This window comes from Hyaena hyaena, unplaced genomic scaffold (assembly GCF_003009895.1).
Source record: "Hyaena hyaena isolate Hyena2069 unplaced genomic scaffold, ASM300989v1 scaffold_189, whole genome shotgun sequence".
NCBI classification, from domain to species: domain Eukaryota; kingdom Metazoa; phylum Chordata; class Mammalia; order Carnivora; family Hyaenidae; genus Hyaena; species Hyaena hyaena.
Genome location: NW_024080821.1, coordinates 2,267,472 through 2,291,004, shown reverse-complemented (window position 1 = coordinate 2,291,004; position 23,533 = coordinate 2,267,472). Strand labels below are relative to the sequence as shown.

At 44.4% G+C, this 23,533-nt stretch overlaps 1 long non-coding RNA gene across 1 annotated transcript; it reads right to left on the bottom strand.

Annotated features, from left to right (window-relative positions):
• Nucleotides 1–3,622: 3,622 nt before the first annotated feature.
• Nucleotides 3,623–14,671, bottom strand: LOC120237768. The gene is made up of 4 exons (XR_005530040.1): nt 14,602–14,671; nt 14,416–14,530; nt 8,939–9,084; nt 3,623–3,928 (listed from the first exon to the last, which is right to left on the bottom strand). It is a non-coding gene; the product is annotated as an uncharacterized LOC120237768 (long non-coding RNA).
• Between the last annotated feature and the right edge of the window lie 8,862 nt (nt 14,672–23,533).

The following is a 23,533-nucleotide window of genomic DNA, read 5'->3' as shown; positions in this document are numbered from 1 at the left end:
TCCCACTCCCACGTGCCCATTGCTGCCCCTACCTGGCTACCCTTGTTTCTTCTGACTCCCTGCCCAAATCCCACCCACCCTTCACAGCCCAGATCAGATTCCACATCCTCCATGACTTGTCCGTGTGCGCCCTCACCCAGGGCTTCTATCGCATTTATATTTTCAATTACATGATACGCTACCGAAGTGGAATCACTCTCAGGCACTACTATCTCCATTTTAGTGTTTTATTATGCCTCAGCTAGCTTTTAACCACTCTGATATCAGGGCATGTGTTGTAATTCTTCTATCACCCTCATGGCACCTGGCATTGTGGTGCCAAGGAAAAGTTTGCCAAAGTTGTTCAAGCTACCTGAACAAATGGAACTCACGAAGGTACTGGACCCTGGGAATGGACTTGCGGTCCAAAGGGAGTCCTGCTCTACTTTTTTTTTAATGTTTATTTATTTTTGACACAGGGAGCACCAGCAAGGAAGGGGCAGAGAGAGAGAGGGAGACAGAGAATCCAAAGCAGGCTCTGTACTGTCAGTGCAGAGCCCGATGTGGGGCTCAAACTCACGAACTGCAAGATCATGACTTGAGCCGAAATCAAGAGTCAGACGCTTTGCTGACTGAGCCCCCAGGCAGCCCTGGGGGTCCTGCTGTAAAGGCGATCAGTCTGGAGGCAGGGTACCGACCAGCTGACGAGTGCCTTATGGTGTGATGTGACGAGAGCTGGAATAGAACTACGCTTAGGAGGGGCATCAAGGTCAGCTGGTGGGCGGATCAAGGAAGGCTTTTCAGAGGAGGTGATGTTTGAGCTGAGTTTGGAGAAATGAGTAGGAGTGAGCTAGATAAAGGGATGTGGGAGAAAGGCTCTATTCCGAGAGGGAGAGGAGCATTCTAAGCAGAACAAAGAGGGGCAGGCTCAATTGGTAGAGCACATGACTCTTGATCTCAGGGTTGTGAGTTTGGGCCCCACATTTAGTGCAGAGAATATTTAAAAATAAAATCGTAAAGAAAAGCTGAACAAAGAGACTTACTGAATTCTGGAAAAGTTACTCACCCTCCACCAGATATAAGAGTATTATAGATGCTAAATTCTGTCAACTTGGCTTTCCCAGCCTCCTGACACAAACTCACTGCTCTGATCACTTGAGCCTCCTCTGTTCTGGTCCATAGTCATGGCGTGCTTTCCCCCAGCCTTGCACCTTCGTCCATTAACTTGGAAAAAACGGTGAAAGCTGATATTCACAAGTGAAACCAACAGAGAATGGACAAAAATGATTGAGTCGTACTAAGTCAAAAAACTAACAATGATAATACCTGTGACAGACAATAAATAATATTGTGAACGTATAACCTGATAAGGAAAAGTCAAAACTTAAAAAAAAAAAAAAAACCAGACAAAGGATATGAGCAGGCGTTCAACAGATGAGAGAATACAGATGACCTACAAGCATTTGAAAAGACATGCAACTCTATTTGTAGTCAGGGAAACGGAAAACAAAACAACAATTAGTTCTGGTTTCACTCATCAGATCGGCAAAAATTAGACTGATAACATTCAGTCTTGTCAAGTGCGTGGGTAAACAGAGACTGCTGATGGGTTTAGCAGCGTGAAATGCTAAACCTTTTTGAAAAAGTAATCTCAGGATGACTTTTAGAAGTAAAAATGAGCAAGCACATCATTTGGCTCCAATTTTGAGAATGTATTTTACAGAAATAATAACATCAGTGTGAAGATATAAAAGGTATATACAATATATAATAAAACATACAATATTGTATACGTACAATAAGGTGTATATATATATATATATACACCTTATTGTACGTATACATACGTATATATATATATATATATATGCACACAAAAGATTGACCCTATTTATGGTAGCAAAAGCCGGGTATAATCAGAATTGTCCATCAAACAGAGGCATCATTTAAATGAAAGTAGTTGCTCATGTCTTTTTTTGAATGCTATGATCATGATCGTAGAACAGTTTCAATATAAATACTGGTTTATGTAAAAAAAAAAAGAACTGTCCATCAATAGAGGAATGTTGGATAAATTATTGTATTTATTTATTTATTTATTTGAGAGAGAGAGAGGGAGGGAGAGGGAACGAGTGAGTGAGGGACAGAGACAGAGAGACACAGACAGAGAGAAAGATGGAGAGAGAAGGGGAGAGAAAGAGGTGGAGAGAGAGAGGGGGAGAGAGAAAATTCCAGGCAGCCTCCGTGCTGTCATCACGGAGCCCTCAGGGCTCCAGCTCAAGCGGGGCTCGAGCTCAGGAACCCTAATATCATGACCTGAGCCCGAGTCGGATGCTTAACCAACTGAGCCATCCAGGCGCCCTTGCTTTATACTTTTTATTTTTGAGGTCAGACCCTCAGGCGATTTAGCTCAATGACCCTCTATTTGTTCACTTTGGTGTTTTTCCCTTTCCCCTTAGCCAGTGAGGGAAGGAGGTGAATCTTGAAAAACAGGTGTAGCAAACATGGGACAAAAAGTAGATAAAATTATATTGATAATCATTACATAAATGATAGTAATTACAGAGTACTATGGAGGTATTATGAGGAGAAATCTCCATGATGCCATGAGATCATGTTAAGTCGCAGGAGCAGTGCTGAGCAGGGGGGCAGAGGGAGGGCCCATCAAGGGCAGTGTTGGCTGAAGTGAGCGCCGAGAAAGCTATGGAAGACTGTATTCTCGGGGATGTCAGCACTGATGACCTCCAGTGACTGGAATGGGAGGGGAGGCAGTAACTTAAAATACATTTTGTATTGTTTGACTTGTGACGGTGAGCACCAACTATTTTTATAATTGCAAACATTAATAACCTTAAAAAAAAAAAAAAGTACTTCGGCAGGAGCTCAGCGGGGGCCTCCCGGTGAAGGGGGTGAGGGAGGATTCGCTCGGGCAAGTTCCTGAGCACAAGCCTTTTGTCCCTCCCTGGCCTCTCTTCTATTCAAATGAGCTAATTAAACAAATGTGAGCTAGCTTTCATTTCCTTGGTTAAGTGCCTTAGATCCTGGGATAAAAACAGCGTCATTTACATTTGTAGTGACCCTCTCTTTATATCCGTGAACTCCAATAATAAATTAATTAGAACCATTCAGCCCGAACCCGCCTCCCTGAGGATGGCCTTTCTTTGCGTGCGGGCCTCTGTCTGAATGGGGCTCAGGGCGACGTGTATTGTTATGGCTTCTACTCGGGAGCGGCAGGGGGAGCCCCGTGTCAGCTCCCCCGCATCTGAAGTCGTTGGGTACTTCGCTCACGTCTCCGAGCCTAAAACTAGTCGACTATCTGCCCGAATGACCAGGGAGAATGCCATTTGCATCTCAGCTTCCCGCTTCTAGGCCCCCGCCGCCGGGCCAGCGGAAAGCCTTTCTTCTGAGTCTGAGCTACTCCAGAGGTCAAAGTCCCACGGTCACCATGGCAACTCCCGGGGGGGGGGGGGCGAGGGACGGGGCGGAGGAGAAGAGTCCGAAACTTACCAGGGGGCCGCAGGAGAAAGCCACTTTCGCCAGAGATTTCAAAGTCTCAATTATTGGGCTGCTATACAGGGCACTGCTTTATATAGGATACATTATTTCTGGAAAAGTCGCTCTGGGTCAGTTTTTTGGGTAACATTTTGTAATTTTATTTTGAGCGTGCGAGCGGAGTTCCCTGTATTTAGAACCTTGTTGTAAAGTCTTTTGTAAGGTGAATAAAAACACCTATTATTCTTTTGGTGCGAGCATAGATGTTCAGATTCAAGTTGTTTTGAAGGCGGACACACCACTTTCCTTGGGTTTTTGGATCGTCGTGTGGGTGAGAGTTGGGCAGAAGCCTTCTCTGAGTGATGCCTTAGGGGGTGCTTTGATGCCCTCTACCAAAAGAAGAGCCTGGGCCAAAGATTCGGGTGCCAGTGATTTTAAGTCTGCTGTCAGAAGAAACCTGGAGGGGAAGGGGAGAGGCAGGATAGGGAAGAGAAGAAACCAAGCAAAGGTGAGGTTTCCGGTTCCAGACTCAGCCTGATCCCGTGGGGAGCTGTGGTGCACAAATTACTCTTCAGAGCTTTACTACCTAGAATCAAAATTACCAGGTGTTTATGCTCCTAAATCAGTCAGTTATTGGGTATCGGCTGCCGAGGGGAAAGTGTGAAATTCCCAGAGTGAAGCAGCGTTGGTGCCCAAGGTCAATTCTCTGAAAGTCATCAGTGGAAGCTGTTCGTTGCGAAGTACCCAGTGTGGGAGTGGGCATGCAGAGCTGGTGAAAGGGATCCCAGAGGATCCAGGAGGGGTTTCAGCGGAGTGCACTGCAAATGCCAAGCGTGGTGTACAAATGGCTCTGTAAAGGCTCAACCTTAACAAGAAATCAGTGAATTGAATTCGCTTCCCACAACCACGTATTTAGAACGATGTTAGAGGGGAAAGATGATAGATAGTACACTTAGGTAGACGCAGAGTCAGTGGAACAAACATTTCAGAAGAACAGGGAACGGATGGCTGTTATTTGGAGGAGTAGCCCCAGAGGATCACAGGGCTCCTCCTGGGGCCCGAATTACTAAAGGTTTACCGGAAACTGAGAGGAAAGGTACTAGAACAAAGGGAAAAAGTTGAAAAGGAAGACCCCACTGAATGGATACCTTTCTATAAAAATTAAACAGATAAATGTAAATGTCATGTGAAGTTAATTTTATTATGGTTATTCATACCATGGAATATTACATGGCCACTAAGAATAATGGAGAATAATAACCATGACATAAAAATGTTTGTGATTATTCAGTTATAAAAGGATGTTGCAATATTCACGGAAAGCATTTTGAAAGATGTTCTAAAATGGTGATGCTGCTTATCTCTCTAGAGGTGTCATGGTGCTTGATTTTTATTCTTCTGATTTTGCTCTTCTCTATTACTACTTATTTAAAATTGCAATTTATGAAAAAAAGCAGTCACGGGTAGCTTTGGTTGGTGTCTTTGTGTTTTTTTGCTTTAGCCACATGGGGTAAACATAGCTGAAATACAGAAGGCGTTAACAACTCTAAATCTGAATATATCTAGTAACAGAGTTTCAAAACACATGAATGAAAAACTTATAGAACTGATAAATGGCAATGATCAGTAGTTGATAGAAGAAACACAGAAAATCAGTAAGGCTCTAGAAATCTGAACAACACTGTCAGCCAAATCAACCTGTTATTTGCAGAACGTTATCACGAACACTGGCAGAATAGATTTTCTTTTCAATTGCACAGGGGTCTTCACAGAGGTAGGCCATATACTAAGTAATAAAACAAGAATCAATAGCTAAAAGAATTGGCAATATAGAATATGTCCTCTGAGCACAGTAGGATTAAAGTAGATTTCAATAATAAGGAAGTTTCTAAAATATCGCCCTAGGGGCGGTGGGCTGGTCCATGGGTGGAACCTATGACTCATGATTTCAGTGTTGTGAGTTTAAGCCCTATGTTGGGTGTTGAGATTACTTAAAAAAATAAAATCTTAAAGTAAAATAAATTATCACCCTAATATTTGATAATTAAGCAACAACAATAGAATCCTCAAGTCAAAGAAGAAATCACAAATATTTTGAAGTGGGTGATAATGAAAGCAACATATCAGACTATCAAGGATGCAACTAAAACAGAGCTTAGAGAAACATTTAGAGCTTTAAATGCTTATATTAGAAAAGAAGAAAGGTTTAAAATGAATGACTTAAATCTCCACTTTAGGAAGAAACAGAAAGCCAAATAAACTCAAAATAATAAAAGGAAGAAACTATAAAGATTAGTGCAGAAATAAATGCAATAGAAAACAAAGAGTAGAATTAGTGGAAACAAAAGATACTTTAAAAAATAATGAATAAGTAAAAAAAAAGTGAATAAGTAATAAACCCAGCGCTAGGATAATCAAGAAAAAAATGAAAAAGAACCAAATTACCAATATCGAGAATAAATGTGGAGATCTCACTATATAAGCCTACAACTTAAGAGATTTACAAATTTCTTCAAAGAGGCAAATTACTGGAACTGACTCAAAAAGAAATAGAAAACCCAAATAACCTTATTTTTATTAAAGAAGTTAAATTTATAATTTGAAAAGCCTTCTTATAAAGAAAACTCAAGGGAGTGCCTGGGTGGCTCAGTCAGTTAAGCATCCGACTCCTGATTTCAGCTCAGGTCCTCAGGTTATGATCTCACAGTTGTGAGATTGAGTCCCATGTCAGGCTCTGCACTGAGCGTGGTGCCTGCTTCGGATTCTTTCTCCTGTGTCTCTCTCTTTCAAAGTAATAAACATTAAAAAAACAAAGAAAAATCAAGGCCCACATGATATCATTGGTGAATTATATCAAACAGCAAGGAAGAAATAATACCAATCTTATACAAATGTTTTCCAAAAATAGAGAAGACTTCACAGCTCACTTTGTGAAGAGAGTGTTACGTGATACCCAAACCAAAGACATTATAAGCAAAGAAAACCATAGAATAGCATCCCTTATGAACAGAGATGCAAACAGTCTTAACAAAACTTTAAGAAATCAAGTCCAGAAATATGTAAAAAGGATAATGCATCATGTCCCTAATGGGGCTAATTCCAGGAAAGCATGGTTGGTTTAATATTAAAAAATCAATTAGTGTAATTAATTTTATTAATAGAGTGAAAAACTACACGGTCAGTTCAATGGAAAAACGTATATGACAGTATTTCCCCATTTATGATAGTTACTCTCAGGAAACAATGAATAGAAGGAAACTTCCTCAACTTGACCAAAGTCACGTAAGGAAAATCCTACAGCTGGGGCACCTGGGTGGCTCAGTTGGTTAAGCATCTGACTCTTGATTTCTGCTCAGGACATGGTCTCATAGTGTGTGGGATCGAGCCCTGTGTTGGGCTCTTCACTGAAGGCACAGAGCTGGCTTGGGATACTCTGTCTCCCTCTCTTTCTGCCCCTCTGCAGCTTGCACGCAAGCGTTCTCTCACTCTCTGTCTTAAAATAAGTAAAAGCTTATAAAAACCCCAACCCTATAGTTAACATCATACTTAATGGTGAAATATTGACTATTTCCTCCCCAAGACTGGGAAAAAGGCAAGTGAATGCTCTCACCATGTCACAGCTGGAGATTCTAACAGGTGCAATAAGGCAAAACCAACCAATAAACAAAAGGAAAAACATGTAAACAGACAGAAAAGTAGAAACAAAGCCATCTTGGTTCACAGATGACATGGTTTTTTAAAAGTAGAAAATCCTAAAGAAAGCTACAAGAACAGAGAAGTGAGTGTAGAGAAGTTTTAGGATACAAAGTCTATTATGAACAAAAATCAGTTCTGTTTCTCCACGCTAGCAATAAACAACTGGAAACTGAAATCCTTAAAGACATCACCAATAATAGCATTAAAATATTAAATGCGTGGAGATATATTTGATGAAAAACATGCAACACACGGAAAAGATTTTTAAGTAGTTGAGAGAGATCAAAGAAGCCTTAAATAATAGGAGATATATGATGTTTGCTATGGACCTAATTGTATACTCCTCCCCTACCTCGCCCCCATTCATGTGTTGAAGTCCTAACTCCCAATGTGACTGTATTTGTGGCCTCCGAGGAAGCGGCTAAAATTAAATGAGGTCAAGAGGGTGGAGATCTGATTCAATAGGATTAGTATCCCTATGAGAGGCGCCCCCAGAGAGCTCTCTTTCTGTGTCTCCCTATCTCCTTCTCTCCCGTGTGCACACAAAGAAGTCACGTGAGCATAGTGAGATGTAGCAGAGGAAAAGCCTCAGGATGAAACCTGCCTTGCTGGCGCCTTGACTTTGGGCTTTGCAGCCTCCAGAACTGTGAGAAATAAATGCCTGGTGTTTAAGCCACGCCATCTGTGGTGCTTTGTTATGGCGGCCTGAGCAGACTAACACAATGTTCATGGATCAGAAGACTCCACAGTGTTGAGCTGTCAGTTTGGTGCGCCTGGCTGGCTTAGTCAGTAGAGCATGCAACTCTCCATTTCAGGGTCATAAGTTCAAGCCCCATGTTGGGTGTGGAGCCTGCTTAAAAAAAAATGTCAGTTCAACTTAGATCCACCTAGAGATTCAACACAGTTCCAATTAAAATACCAGAAGACATTTTTATTGAAATTGGCAAGCTGTTTCTAACATTTACATGAAGATTCAAAGGACCTAGCAGGGCCAAAACAACAGAGGAAAAGGGCAAAGTTAGAAAACTTATCCTACCTGATTTCAAGACTTTGTTACACAGCTACAGGAATCGAGACAGTGTGGTACTGGTGTGAAGATAACTATCCAGTTCAATGGAACCAAATAGAAAGCTCCGAACTAGACCATCACATATTGGACCAACAGATTCTCAGAGGAGCTGTCAAAGCCTCTTAAGAATAAGAACTTTTTGTCCACTAAATGCCACCAGCAAGAGAGTGTAAGTCAGAATCCAGAATTATTATACCAATAGTATGAGCAGGAACATTTAATATAAAGAAATACAATATAAAGAAAAAGAAGAAGGTGATTTAAGGTTTAAAAAGGTAAAGGAAAGTGCTAAGATATAATAAAGGTAGTAATTTCAGGAAGTGGCATCTATCCCAAGGCTGAGGGAAAAGTGAACAAGGAAGGAGCTTAAAAACCTAGGGGCACCTCGCTGGCTTAGTCAGGGGAGTGTGTGACTCTCGATCATGGGTTGTGGGGTCAAGCCCCACACTGGGTGTAGAGATTATTTAAAAATAAAATCTTAAAAAAAAAAAAAAACTTAGAAGGAGAGCCCTGTAAGGCTAAGAATCAAGTCTCTGGAGGGTGGGGGACATGGCCGCTTCAAGAACATCCTGTCCGCTACTGCAATAACAAAGGCTGGAAAGTACTGGCCACTGTGGTAAACAAGCCAGGGCCCCGGCACACTGCTCCATTGGGTGTTCCATGCAAAAATGTAACAGCAGAAGAAAAAAAGTAACTCTTCACCTTCCAGGCTCATTGTGAGCCTCGGTATCTTCTGCATGACAAAACACAGCATCAAGCCAGCTGGCAAAGGAGAAATGCCATCCTCAGAGTCCGGCTGCAGAATCACGAAGCAGAGGAAAGCAATCACAAAGGTGGTAGATTTACAACTGGAACGAAAGTGAAAAGGCAAACCACAGAGAGTGGAAGAGAGTGTTCGTCATAGGTCTGCTGTCAAAGGAGTCCTATACAGAATATTTAAGGCACTCCTACAAATCAATACAGGAAAAAGACGGACAAGCCAACAGAAAAATAGGCAAAAGACTTGTACCAGTACATTACAAAAGAACATTTCTCAGTGTCAATAAGTATATTAAAATGTCATCCTGGGAATATAAATTAAACTACGATGTGATACTATTATACACCCACCAGAATGGCTTAAATGGAAGAGATCCTATATCGACTATATATCCAGTGACTTTGGTAAATTACTTATTCATCCTAATAGTTCTTCTCCCTATGTTTGGGGTTTCTATGTACCCAATTATGCTGTCTGTGAATAATGGCAGCGTGCTTTATGTATTTTGAAGCTCTGTTGTTAGCTGGACCAATATTTATGATTATGCATTTGCTCCTTTATTATTATGAAATGACCCTTACCCCAGGTAATATTCCTGCTCTAAAATTTGTCTGACATTTTATAGCAACTCCCGTGTTCTTGTTGGTGAGATAGATCTTTTTCCGTGTTTTTACTTCTGACCCATTTGTCCTTTAAATTTTTTTAAATGTTTATTTATTTTTGAGAGAGGGAGAGAGAGCACAGTGGGGGAGGGGCACAGAGAGAGGGAGACAGAGGATCTGAAGCAGGCTCTGCGCTGACAGCAGAGAGCCCAATGCAGGGCTCCAACTCACAAATCGTGAGATCATGACTTGAGCCGAAGTCAGACGTTCAACCAACTGAGCCAACCAGATGCCTCAACACATTTGTTTCATTCATTCATTCATTCATTTATTTTGAGAGAGAGAGAGCACACATGAGCTGGGGAGGGGCAGTGAGAGGGAGAGACAGAATCCCAAGGAGGCTCTGTACAGACAGCACAAAGCCCAACACGGGGCTCAAACTCACAAACCATGAAATCATGACTTGAGCCAAGACCAAGAATTGGATGCTTAACCGACTGAGCCACCCAGGCACCCCGTATTTTTTATACACTTGAAGTGGATTCCTTGTAGAGAGTATATTGCTGTGTCTTGCTTTCTTATCCAATCTGATCATCTCTACCTCTTGGTTGGGGCACCTACTGATGTGGTTAGATTTAAATTTTTTTTTTAATGTTTTATTTATTTCTAGGAGAGAGAGAGAGACAGCGTGAACAGGGGAGGGTCAGAGAGAGAGGGAGTCACAGACTGAAACAGGCTCCAGGCTCTGAGCTGGCAGTCAGCACAGAGCCCGACGCGGGGCTCGAACCCACGAACCGCGAGATCATGACCTAAGCGAAAGTCGGACGCTTAACCGACTAAGCCACCCAGGCGCCCCTGATGTGGTTAGATTTAAAAATATCACTTTGTTATTTGGTTTCTATTTGCGCCATCTATTCTTTGTTCCTCCCCCCTCCTCTTTTTGTATTCTTTTTATGATTTCATTTTATCACTGCTATTTACTTATTAGCTGAACCTTTTTGTTCTTTTAGTGATCGCTTTAGGATTTATAATGTAGACATTTAACTTATCACAGTCTGTCTTCAAGAAATATTTTACTACTTCACATATGGTGTGAGAATCTTATACCACTAGCCTTCCACTTCTCCCCTCCTGGCCTTTGTGCTATTGCTGTCATACATTTTACTTCTATACATTTACTTTATTTATTTATTTATTTATTTTTTATTACAATTTTTAAAAATGTTATTTATTTTTGAGAGACAGAGAGAGACAGTGTGAGCAGGGGAGGGTCAGAGAGAGAGGGAGACACAGAATCTGAAGCAGGCTCCAGGCTCTGAGCTAGCTGTCAGCACAGAGCCTGATGCGGTGCTCGAACCCACAAGCTGTGAGATCATGACCTGAGCTGAAGTCAGACACCCAACCGACTGAGCCACCCAGGCGCCCCTCTATACATTTACTTTAAACTATCAATTACATTTTAAGGAGATTTAAATAATTTAATAAAATTAGACTTTATGTTTACCCATCTATTTACTATTTCTGGGGCTCTTCCTTTATGTAAATTCAAATTTTCTTTTCTTTCTTTTCGTTCATTCGTTCGTTCCTTCCTTCCTTTTTCTTTTTTTTTAAATGTTTTATTTACTTCTAGGAGAGAGAGAGAGAGAGAGAGACAGCGTGAGCAGGGGAGGGTCAGAGAGAGTGGGAGTCACAGACTGAAACAGGCTCCAGGCTCTGAGCTGGCAGTCAGCACAGAGCCCGATGCGGGGCTCGAACCCACGAACCGTGAGATCATGACCTAAGCGAAAGTCGGACGCTTAACCGACTAAGCCACCCAGGCGCCCCCTTCCTTTCTTTTTTTAAGTAGGCTTCACATCCAGCGTGAAGCCCATTGTGTGGATTGAACTCACAACGCTGGGATCAAGACCTGAGCTGAGATCTAGAGTCAGATGCTTAACCAACTGAGCCACCCAGGCACCCCTCCAAATTTTCTTTTGACGTAATTTTCATTCTGCCTGAAAAACCTACTTGAAGATTTCATTGTACTAGTGGTTTGCCTGCGATGGCTTCTCTCAGCTTTCATGTCTGAAATGGTCCTTTTTTTTTTTTTCATTTTTGAGAGATTTTCTGTGTGTAGAAATTTACGCTGGTAGTTTTTTCCCAGTTGTCACTCCACTATCTTCTCATTTGCATTGCTTATGATGAAAAGTCTGCAGTCATTCTTAACGTTTTTCTGTATGTCTTTTTTTCTCTGGCTGCTTTTAAGATTTTTCTTAAAAAAACAAAAAATTGGGGCGCCTGGGTGACTTAGTTGGTTAAGTGTCCGACTTTCGCTTAGGTCATGATCTCGCGGTTTGTGGGTTGGAGCCCCGCATCAGGCTCTGTGCTGACTGCCGGCTCAGAGCCTGGAGGCTGTTTCAATCTGTGACTCCCTCTCTCTCTGACCCTCCTCTGCTCACGCTCTGTCTCTCTCTCCTAGAAATAAATAAAAATATTTTTTAAAAAACCCAAAAAATTGCTGGTTTTAAGTATTGTGATTATGATATGGCTTAATGCAGTTTTCTTAATCCTTCTTGTTCTTGGGTTTGTATCTGTGGGTTTATAATTTTCATCAAATTTGGAAAAATCTTAACTCTTATTTCTTCTGTTTTGTCCCTCTCTTTCTCCTCTTCTTGAATTCCAATTAAACATATGTTTGATGTTATGTCACAGAGCACCGAAATAGTTTTTGTTATTATATCATCAAGTTCATTACTTGTTTTCTTCTGCAGTAAGTCCACCCAGATTTATTTTTCATCTCTAGAAGTCCAACTGGGGTCTTATTAAATATTGTTCATGTCTATTCTTATCACGATCACATTTTCTTTTTTGGACATATGAAGTGATGGTTGTTTTTGGTTTTTTTTTTACAAATAGTTTATTGTCAAATTAGTTTCCACATAACACTCAGTGCTCATCCCCTCATGTGTCCTCCTCCATGCAAGTGATGGTTATTTTTAATAGTCTGTCTACTATCAGTTGTGTCATTTATGGATCTGTTTTTGGTGCTTGGTGTTTCTTTTGGTTATGGATCCTATGGTCCTGCTTCTTTTCATGTCTGGCTATTTTTGAGTTCTTCCCTCTACTGGGACCAAATGTGATTCTCCAACACTTCAACCTGTTGATCCTAATTTTGTTTTTTAGAGTTATGTAAACCCCATGTTATTGGTGTATGTAGCACCTTTCTTCATTGCACTTCACAACCTTTTAATTGCCACATTCACTTGTGTGATCATTTGATCAATTCTGCCATCCTCACCAGACTCCCTCTATGATACATGTGGCTCTGGGAATAATCCCAGCCACCAATATATCCCAGTATAGCACACAGGCCTTGGGCACCAGAGCTCCTGGGTAAATATTTGTTGATGAATCAGTGAATGAGTGTTTGGGTTTAATGATTGGCACCTGTTAAGACTGCCACTCTGCTACCTGCTCTAAATTTGGATTTTGTAGTTTCAGAATTTAGCTCTTTGTCTTGAGACATGACAATTGGTCACAAGTATAAGAACCTTATTTGGATCCTGATTCAAGTAAACAAACAAAAATATGTATGAGATAATCAGGAAAAGTTAGACCTTGCCTGGATACTTGATCATATTGAGGAATTATTATTAGTTTTTTTGAGGTTGAGCATGGCATAGTGACAATTTTTTTTTTTTTTTTTTTTTTTTTTTTGAGAGAGAGAGTGAGAGTGGGCAGGGGAAAGGCAGAGGGTGTGGGAGAGATGGTCTTAGGTCTTAAGCAGGCTCCACACCCAGTGCAGAGCAGGATGTGGGGATCAATCATGATTCTGGGATCATGATCTGAGCCAAAATTGAGAGTCAGATGCTCAATTGACTGGGCCATCCAGGCACCCTATAGTGACAATGACTTTAGAAGGATTTTATCTATATATATGATATATATATGGATGAAATTGTGCAATGTTTGGATTTGCTTCAAAATAATTGGTAGGGAAGGAGGAAATGATGGGACTGAAGATGAAACAAGATTGGCCATGAGTTAATCGTTGTTGAACCTAGAAAAAGGATGTATAGGGTTTATTAATTTTTTTAATGTTTTATTTATTTCTGAGAGAGAGAGAGAGAGGGAGAGAGAGACAGCGTGAGCAGGGGAGGGTCAGAGAGAGAGGGAGATACAGAATCTGAAACAGGCTCCAGGTTCTGAGCTGGCTGTCAGCACAGAGTCTGACATGGGGCTTGAACCCATGAATGGTGTGATCATGACCTGAGCCGAAGTCAGATGCTTAACTGACTGAGCCACCCAGGCGCTCCTATATAGGGTTTATTATACTCCAAAATGTCCCCTTTTAAAAGTTTATTTTAAAAAATCCAGGGTTGCCTGGGTGGCTCAGTTGGTTGAGCATCTGACTCTTGATTTTGGCTCAGGTCATGATCTCACGGTTGGTAGGACCCGGCTCCACAAAGGGCTCTGTATTGACATCGTGGAGCCTGTTTGGGATTCTCTCTTACCCTCTCTGTCTGTTCCTCTTCTGCTCAGACTTGCTCCTCTCTCTCTGAAAATAATAAACTTTAAAAAATATCAGCAGTCTGACTGAATGAACAAAAGGTCCATGGACAGAGGTGGGAAGGGTATTCAGGATGGGAGGGCTCTGGGATGGGAGAAAGTCAGAGGGTTCAAAGACCCAGGACCCTTCCAAGCCACCCAGAGGCTGCCAAACCAGGGGTGTCTCTGACACAGTGAGTGACTTCTGAAGGCAGCGCCTGTTCTGTTTGCTTCCTTGTGTATTTGTTAACCGTCCCTTTCATTCTCCTAAACAGATCGGCCCTACTTACAGGCTAACTCAAACAGACTGCAAAAAGATGCCCTTTCGCAACAATCCTCGCTGCCCTGCGTTTACTCAGGCCGGGCTCCCAGATGACTTGATGATTCTTCTTTGACAGAGTGTGTCTGCAATTTGAAACAGGAGCTCAGAGCAGGCACTCAGGTGGCACCATGGGAGCTTCTGGTCTCTTACTTACCTGCTTACTCCCTGACCGTTTTTAGGATTCAAGATGTGAACGCCAGTCCTTTCTGATTGGTGTTTCTCCTTTTCGCAAGGGCTGCTGGGAGGGAACTTCTGAGAAGCTACTGAGGCCCCACCCGGGCCCCTCCCACCTAAGCCCCACCCACCGAGGCCCCACCGAGGCCCCGCCCACTGTTCTCAGCTCACTCGCCTCGATGCCAGCCTGGAGGGAGTGATTTCTCAGGCTCAGACCCTCCGTCCTCCCCATTTCTGCAGTACCCACGTATCCGTTTTCTGCGGGCTGCTGGCCCAGAACACAGAAGGCTGGTGCTTCTCTAAGATCTGACCAGGACAACTCAGTGTTTTAGGCAAATGAGGTCATCCAGTGGAAAATTTTATCTTAACTTCCTCTGGGTCCTCCTGTGTAAACAGCAGTCTATATTTAGCTGTGTATATCATAATTGCTTCTGTTCTCCCCGCCCCCCCCATATCCTCCTTGTATGGAGGTGAAAGCTAAGAGGATGTGGGCATTTTGAGGGAGCAAAGATGTGTTAATGTGCCTGGAGTAGCAGAATTTTAACACCACTAGAGTAAACGATACAAATGAAAAAAAATTCTGGAAAAATGATTTCCATTAAAACTTTTCACTTAGATGTTAAAGCAAAAACTCATGATGGGGTTTCTGATTTGAAGGCCAATAATTATTTTCCATTGTAAAAATGAAACACTCCATTTACAAACTGTTGAAAAATACACACACACACACGCAAAAAACAAACCCCCCAAAGCCTAGCCATGGCTTTTTTGGATCCCATCGCCCAAACACAAGCATAAATACATTTTTGTCTGTTTTATTCCACTAGTTTGAAAAATTTTTTTAAATGTGTATTTATTTTTGAGAGAGAGAGAGACAGAGTACAAGTGGGGGAGGGGCAGAGAGAGAGGGAGACACAGAATCTGAAGCAGGCTCCAGGCTCTGAGCTGTCAGCACAGAGCCTGACGTGGGGCTTGAACTCCTGAACTGCGAGATCATGATGTGAGCTGAAGTTGGACACTTAATGATCTGAGCCACCCAGGCGCCCCATATTCCACTCGATTTTTAAAACCACGGTCCCCATCATCTTGTGCTGGTGGTTGAAAGTCTAGTGTCTATAAATTTCTATGTAACTATCATTTCTAGCCTTGTTGTAAATGCTTCTATGCTACCCTGTGCTCTTCATAAGAGGCACACTGCCAGATGGGTCCTAGAAGATGCCCCTCATCTCTCTCTCTTCTCCTGTAAACGGGCAGAAGGGATGTTTCCATTTCTCCTGTTTTGTTTTTGCTATTATAAATAACACCAGAGCAAACATCTTTTCCTGTATTTGGAGCAATTGTTTTAGGCCCCAGCCCCAGAAATGAGATTTCTGAGTCAAAGATGATGGATATTTTTATGGCTCTTGACTCACTGAGCCAATTTGCTTTTCAAAGATTTTGCATGAATTTACACTCCCACAAGAGTCCTGACTGAGTCTTTAAATTTTGAGTGACATTGTCCCATGCACCACACTTTCTAGAGTAAATATTTTCCTGCCCAGATATAAACTTTAAAGATTCGGACGCCTGCGACAATATCCACCCCCCACCCCCCACCCCCCAATTCAAATGTTCTGGTTTCTTTCTGAGTGACATAAAGCAGTCTTGTGCCGCAGTAAATGTCTGTAGTCTGCCCTTGTTCTTCCAATCTGGCCTAAGGCCATCAGTTGTAATTCCTGTCTTTCTTCCCAGGGACCTGCCTAACGGTCCTACAACAATTCAGAAACCAACTGCCCATGATGGACCCTGCGAGATCCCGGCTTCAGCCTGTGGCCATGTTCAAGTTCTTTCTAACACTTGTCAGAGTCTGGTGGACCTGGGGGGATTAGCACTGAGTAAGGGGTTAAGAGCTCGCTCTAGTTCCCGGGGTGGCTAATTCACCATCCTGATCCCCCTAGGAGAGGAGATGAAGTTGTTTTCAGGTTTGGCCAAGTTCAACTCCACCTGGAAGGAGGGACACAGCCTCTCACCCACCCCCTGCTTCTTTTGATACTGAGAGAGAAAGAGAAAAGAGAGATTAAAATATTTACAAGTATCTGATCTTCCCTCCTCTGTGAGAGGCACGTAACAGAGAAAAGCATACAGACATCTGTGAGCATTTAGGGGCCGGAAAAAGAAACAAGCAGGTTTCAGCCGGAGCGCGTCAGGTGGTCGGCAGCGCCCGCTGGGGGGGATGGAGTTTCTGTCCTGATGGTATCGTGAGTTCTGGCGTCAGGAGAGGGGCAGGGGAGAGGGGCAGGGCTGTGGATGCAGGACTCATGTGGGGCTGAGGGAGGGATCCTCGATTTTAACTCGGCTTACTTTAAGAGTGAGTTAAAGTCTTGTGGCAGAAAGTTCTTCTGGGGCAGTAATGTGGGGAGTCTTGAAAACACTAGAAAATTGAAGCTGGGAGAGACCAGGGTGCATGCGGGCCCCACCACACTGCCTTAGCTCCTTGAGGGAGCACAGTGGGTCAGGGTAGGAGGCTGGGAAATAAATGACACTGATGATGACGATGGGAGTGACAGACATGTTGGTAATGACCATGGCCAACATTCTCAAGTGGTTGTTATGTCCCGGGCATCGTCCGAAACGCTTTATGTAGATTACCTGTTTACTCTTCACTGCAGGCCTATGCAGAAATGACTACTTTCGCCCCAATTTATGGATAACTGAGGCACAGAGAGAGTGTGTGATGCGGCTGATAGATTAGGTCTCTGGATAAATGGGGGAGAATTAGATGAATTGGAGCCTGAAGGCATGGAAGACAGAGGAGGAAGGGTTGGCGGGGATCTTTCTGGGCATCCAGTCATCCAGCCCTCAGATCTGAGAGTCTCCCGGGACCTCACCTCTCCTTCCCCTCCCATTATCCCTCGAATTCTCCTGCTGTCCAGTCCATCGGATGAAACCACCCACCATTGCGCTGCCCGTGTCTTTTCTAGATGGTTGTGTTCACTTCCCCACTGATGAGCCACCTTCAGATTACTTACACAGAGAGTGGTCAGGAAAAGGTCTGTCTCATAAGAGTGGTCAGGAAAGTCCTCTCTGCTGAGGCAGACTGAAGTGAGGGTAAGAGCTCTGTGATGGCCTGGGGTCAGGGCATTTCAGGAAGGGAGAACAGTAAATGTAAAGGCTCTGGGGCAGAATCATGCTCAGTGCACTGCAGCAATAGCAAGGGGGCCAGGTGGCCTGAGTGAAGTGAATGTGGGGGTAGGAGATGAAGTTGGACTAGAAGCTTGGGGTAAGGTTGTATAAGGCCCTGTAGACCATTCTATTCTATTCTTTTTTTTTTTTTTAAGAGAAAATCTTTTTAAAAATCGATTAATTAATTAATTAATTTTTGAGAGAGAGAGAGAGAGAGAGAGAGAGAATCTTAAGCAGGCTCCATGCTCAGCTTGGAGCCCAATATTGGGCTTGATCTCAGGACTGTGAGATCATGACCTGAGCTGAAATCAAGAGTCCATCAACCAGCTGAGACCCCCATGCGTCCCTCATGGTATCCTAGTCTTAGTGAGGAGAGAAACCTTTGCAGGGGTCTCAGCAGAGGAGTGACATGATTTGCCTTCTGGTTTAGAAGATTCTCTGCTTCTTTGTGGAAATTTCTACAGGGGAACATGGGTCGAAGCTGGGAGGCCAGACACAAGGTGCTCATGGCCTGGACTGGAGGTGGTAGTGGAGAATTTAAGAAGCCGTCAGATCCTGGATACATCCTGAAGGACAAGCTGACTGGATTTGCTGATGGACTGATGTAGAGTGTGAAAGAAAGAGAGGCAGAGAAGTATAACGTTTCCATTTATTTGATGGGAAAGAGGGAGAAGAGGAATTCAGGGGCTCCAATCGGACGTGTTCAAGTTAGAGGACGAGAGGAGCTCCAAGTGGGGTTGGTGAGGAGGCTGCTGGGTGTGCGTGTCTGGAGATCGGGGAGAGGGGAGCTTGAGGCAAACGTGGACCTCATCAGTGGGTGGTAGTTAAAGCGTGGAAGGAAGAAAACGTGTTCCGAGGGGCATCGATGATGTCACCGCTGCTAATGAGCAGAGGGAGGAGGCCTGAGAACGAAGCACCGTGTGGAGGCCACTGGTGACCAGGACAGGGCAGTACAGTGACCTATGTTGTTGGCACAAACACTAAGTGAGTGGGTTCAAGAGATCACAGAAGCAGAGGAAGCAGAGCTGCTGAGTCTGGTTCAAGAAATTTGGGGTGGGGGCCATGTGAGGTCAAGTTAGCTTTTGAGAACAATTTTTTTAAGTTTATTTATTTATTTTGAGAGAGAGAGGAAGAGAGCACAAGTAGGGGAGGGGCAGAGAGAGAGAGAGAGAGAGAGAAAATCCTGAAGCAGGGCTCGTGCCCACTGAAAGCTGGACATGATGCGGGGCCCAATCCCACAAACCACAAGACTATGACCTGAGCTGAAATCAAGAGTTGGATGCTTAACCGACTGAGCCACCGAGGTGCCCCTGTTTCTTTTTTTTTTTTTTTTTTAAAATGCATATGGGAGATGCATCCATGCTTGTGGTTAATGAATATAATTCAGCAAAATGGTAACAATTGATAATGCAGGTCAGACTCTCCCCAAATGTAACTTTTCTCCCCTTTTATTTATTGCACAGCTTGGAGCACTGATCGATGTGTTTAGTCATTGTCTGTGGTTGACGCTTCTGTGGCTGTCTCTGGCATTCATTTCCCCTTTGGGCAAAGTTATTTCCCTCAAATACGCCCATGGAACTAGATCAGATCCATTTAATGACGAAAATGCTTCGAAAAAACAAATCCCTGACTTTGATCCATGAGATGCTGTCCCTTGACCTGTGCAGGTGTCCTGCTGAGTCCATAGTAATAGTTACTGTTATTGAAAGCTTACTGTGTGCTTTACATGAGTTCTCTCCTTAAAACATCTCTGTGGTATATGTAATATTGATTATCTCAGTAAAGTGATGAAGGAACTGGAGCTTCAGAAAGTAAACCATCTGTATGCCCAGGGCATCGTGGAGCTGGGTTCTGAACCAGATCCTATATATAATTTTTTAAGATTTTATTTTTAGGTCATCTCTACACCAAACGTCGGGCCTGAACTTACAACCGAGAGGTCAAGAGTCTGTTGTTCTACCTACTGAGCCAGCCAAGCATCCCCAGATCCCATATTCTTAACCACAGCGCCCTAGAGAACTGCCCCCCAAGAGGCAGTTCTCCCTGGCGGCCGGAAGCAGATGGCAGCACAGAGGGGTGGCATTCTCTTTGGGCCAGGCTGAGCTGCAAGGTGGGTCCCACCAGGTGGCTGCGCAGGTCCCCACGACCTGCTTGCCAGACGCAGCTCTTCTCAGAGAGGATGAGCTCCCAGCCTCTGGGCTGGGCGACATCGGCGCATCTCGGGCAGCAGGGGGCGCTCTCCTGTCACGAGAGGCAGACAGACCAGGCCACAGCTCCAGGCTGCAGAGATGGGAGAGGAAAACAGGGACCCCTCGCTCCAGCCCCCCAAGCAGCAGGGCTATCCCCCTCTGCGGCTCGTTCTGCATCAGACCTTATTGCTGCTGCTGTCGGCCAGGCTATTTCACAGGAGCAGAAAGAACCTCTTCAGGGAGATTCGTGAAAAACCTAGGCTCTCATGAAGGTCCTGGGGTGGGGTGGGACAGAGGTGGGAGGTACTAGCCCTTGGCTAGGGGGTGTTGATGTCAAGATAGGGGGCATAGGGCAGAGGCACCAGTAAACTGAGGCCCTTAGGTCTGCCCTGGACTCCAGTGATAGGTATCTAGCCCAGCCCCTGGGACGGTGTGCATGTGACACTTAGCAGGCACTCGCCAAATACTGGTTTTCTTCCCCAAGTTCCTTCTGGCGATCCCAACCACGCAAACCACTGAAATAACGAATTTCCAGTTGGGCAAAACAGATTCCCTTCTGCCGGGGCGCCGCAAAGAAAGGGAGGCACCGTCCTGTGACTTTGAAGTGAATGTCACAGGAAGAAGGGTGTGGAGGGAGCAGGTGCTCCCCGTTGTCCTGAACCCCTTCTCTGAGGACCCCACTGGCCATGTGCTGCTGTGCTGGCAGGGGAGGAGCAGCTAGCCCCGGGGAGGGCCAGAATCACAAAGGAAGCCATGTGGTGGGCGCCTGAGCCCTGGCGCCACCACAGCTGTCAGCTGCTTGACTGCTCCTGCCCCCTGCCCAGAGGCGCCCCAGGCCCGCGGAGGGAGGGCTGGGGCACAGCTGCTCCCGCTGGGCTGGGAACGTGCACTTCTGAGTCCTCTCTGGGATCCACAGCCCCAGACCAAGGAGCAAAGATGAGAGGGAGGAGGAGAGGAACCGGATGCCCTCCCTTTTCTAAATGATTCCAGATTTGGCTTGGCTGTGCGGCCCCTTGGCCCCCATGCTTGCTGATGCAGTCCGCCTTCCCCGGGACTCCCAGAAGCGGCTGTGGGTGACAGGAAGCAACCAGTGGCCTGGCGTTGCCCCAGACACTCATCTAGTCCTGGTCTGGCAGCATGGCTTTTGCCTTCCCCCCGACCCCATCTGCTCAGAACCAGAGGAGCCACCCTCTGAGGGGTACAGAAAAGCCCCTCCTGATGGAGACGCGTTGCATTGCCCCTTTGGAACCAGCCCCTCCCAGAGCTGTTCTGATGTGTTTAGAGCTACAAATATTCCCCCCGGCTTCGGCCGAGCAGAGCTGTGCTTTCTGTGGGCTAGACCTGCAGAAACACAAAAATCCAATGTGCGACAAGTAAGGATCAATCGCCCACTGAAGAGAGAAATAGAGCAAGAAATAGAGGAAGCAGCCTCGCCCTCCGGGGCCTTGTAATCTAGCTGAAGCGATGAGATGCAAACATGGGAAGTGCGGTGCCAGGGACCGTGTAAGTAACGGTTTCAACCACAGCAGAAGGGATGTCACAGGTCCCTACGTGACTAATTACCAAATGAATGGCTCCTACAGTAATTGCTCTCCTGGCCAGGAGAGAGAGGGGGTGCTCCAGGCCCACGTGCTCAGGAAGGGCCAACCTGGGGCAGGGTTGAGGGGAGAAGGAGTGGCAAGGGGGGAGTAAAGGGGAGGCCTGGATCTGAGTTGCTTCTGGAAGGCTGACATCAGATATTATTCCAAGAATTCATAATTCTTTTTTGCTTTTGGACTTTGGAAAAGGACTAATTGTCCTTTCTAGGTTAGTGCCTGATTCCAGGGCACTGCCCCTCACGTCTTCAGGGTCCCCGGGAAATGTAATTTGATAAATAAGAATGACCTTTATGAGCACCTGCTATGTGCCAGTCACTGCATGGGGCACGTTAAAAAATTATTTCTGATATTTATGACAATTATTGGAAAATCATCCCCTACTCTAATCTACAGATGAAGCAGATGGGGCTCAGAGAGTGTAGATATCTTGCCCAAGGTCAAGGAGCTAAGTCAGAGCACAGCCAGGATTTGAGGACCGTTCTGATTCCAAAACCAAGGGGCTTTGGATTTGAAAGGCCCAGGTCCATAACTGTTTCCTGAGCATTTTCTGATCTAAATGCCTTCCTTCAAGACCTGATCTCTTGGAGCCCCCCCAAAACACTACAGGGATTGAGGACCCAGCTTTGCTATTATTTTTTTGTCTTTTTTTTAGGATAGGGGAAGAGAAGTCCAAACAGATATTGTTACTGCGAAGAGAAAACACAGCACTAGGGAGGAGTGTGCCTGGAGGTTTTGGAACTGGGCAGGGGGTCTGAGCCAAAGGAAAACTTACAGAGGGCAAAGATCTGTGTGACTCAGAGGCCCTCAGAGAAAATGAATGGACTCGCCCCACCCCCACCCCAGGCTTCTCCTCCTCCATCCATTATACTCTCTTCCCTCTCTCTTCTGATACCCATGGAGGTGAAGCTGATGAACTTGACTCCAGCTCCTGGAGGAAATAGAAACCTCAGCCCTTGGAGGTCCCCGGCCCCCCGCCCCCAGTCTTTAGCAGCGGACAATGGGGCAGGGGAAGGTGGCACCTGGTCCAGCTGGGTACGCAGGGCATGCCCTGACCCGCTAGTTTGGCAGAGTAGTGTGTAAATCTCTCCCTTCCCTCCACTTTGCTCCCCTGACTCTCTAGGAGAGAAGTGATTACTCCCGTCTCCTACTCCTGGCGGCCATGGAATCTGTTCCACTTGGCTCTTGATAAACCTTCTAGAAGCCCCTATGGTTTAACATGATATCCATGTTCCCCATGATGAAAATAAAACCAACATATTCCAGGAAAAAAAATTACATATCTCTAGGCATGAATCATCCATTCCTCCGATGGTAACACTGTGACATTTCGGTATGCCCAGGTGGTAATGTTATATTTTTTTTAAATACAGTTTTGATGAAACTACACTCAACTTTGTATCCTATTCATTCCCTTAAATTTTCTCCAAATTATTTATAAAGTTTTTGTGAGCGTCATTTTAATTACTATATAAGGTTCTATCATATGGCTGTGTCATAATTCATTTAGCTCTGATATGACTAACTATCGGAGCGGTACTAGCTTTTTGCTACAATAAGTCATATCACAGTGGACATATTTGTGCATAAATATTTTCAACATTTTAGTTTATAGCCTTAGGATGAATTCCCAGAAGTGGAATTATGAGGCCAGGAGTACGAACATGTTTAAGGCTCTTGATATATTTTCCAAATTGCTTTCCAAAAGGGTCATATTAATTTACACTTTATTAGGAGTCTATAAAAGTGTTAAACATGTCACACTTTCCAGCAATCAATACATACTCTGTTAAAAATTAGGTTTTAACCACCCAAGTCTCTCCTCTTTGTAAAACCAAATGTTACAGAGCAGGCTAATATCCTGACCACATCCTCACCTGTTCTTCTCACGTTCACGGAGGTACGCAGGGCTCTCCGTGGGCTGGAAGTTCTCCCGGGCCCTTTTCTGTATCTTTACTCACACCGA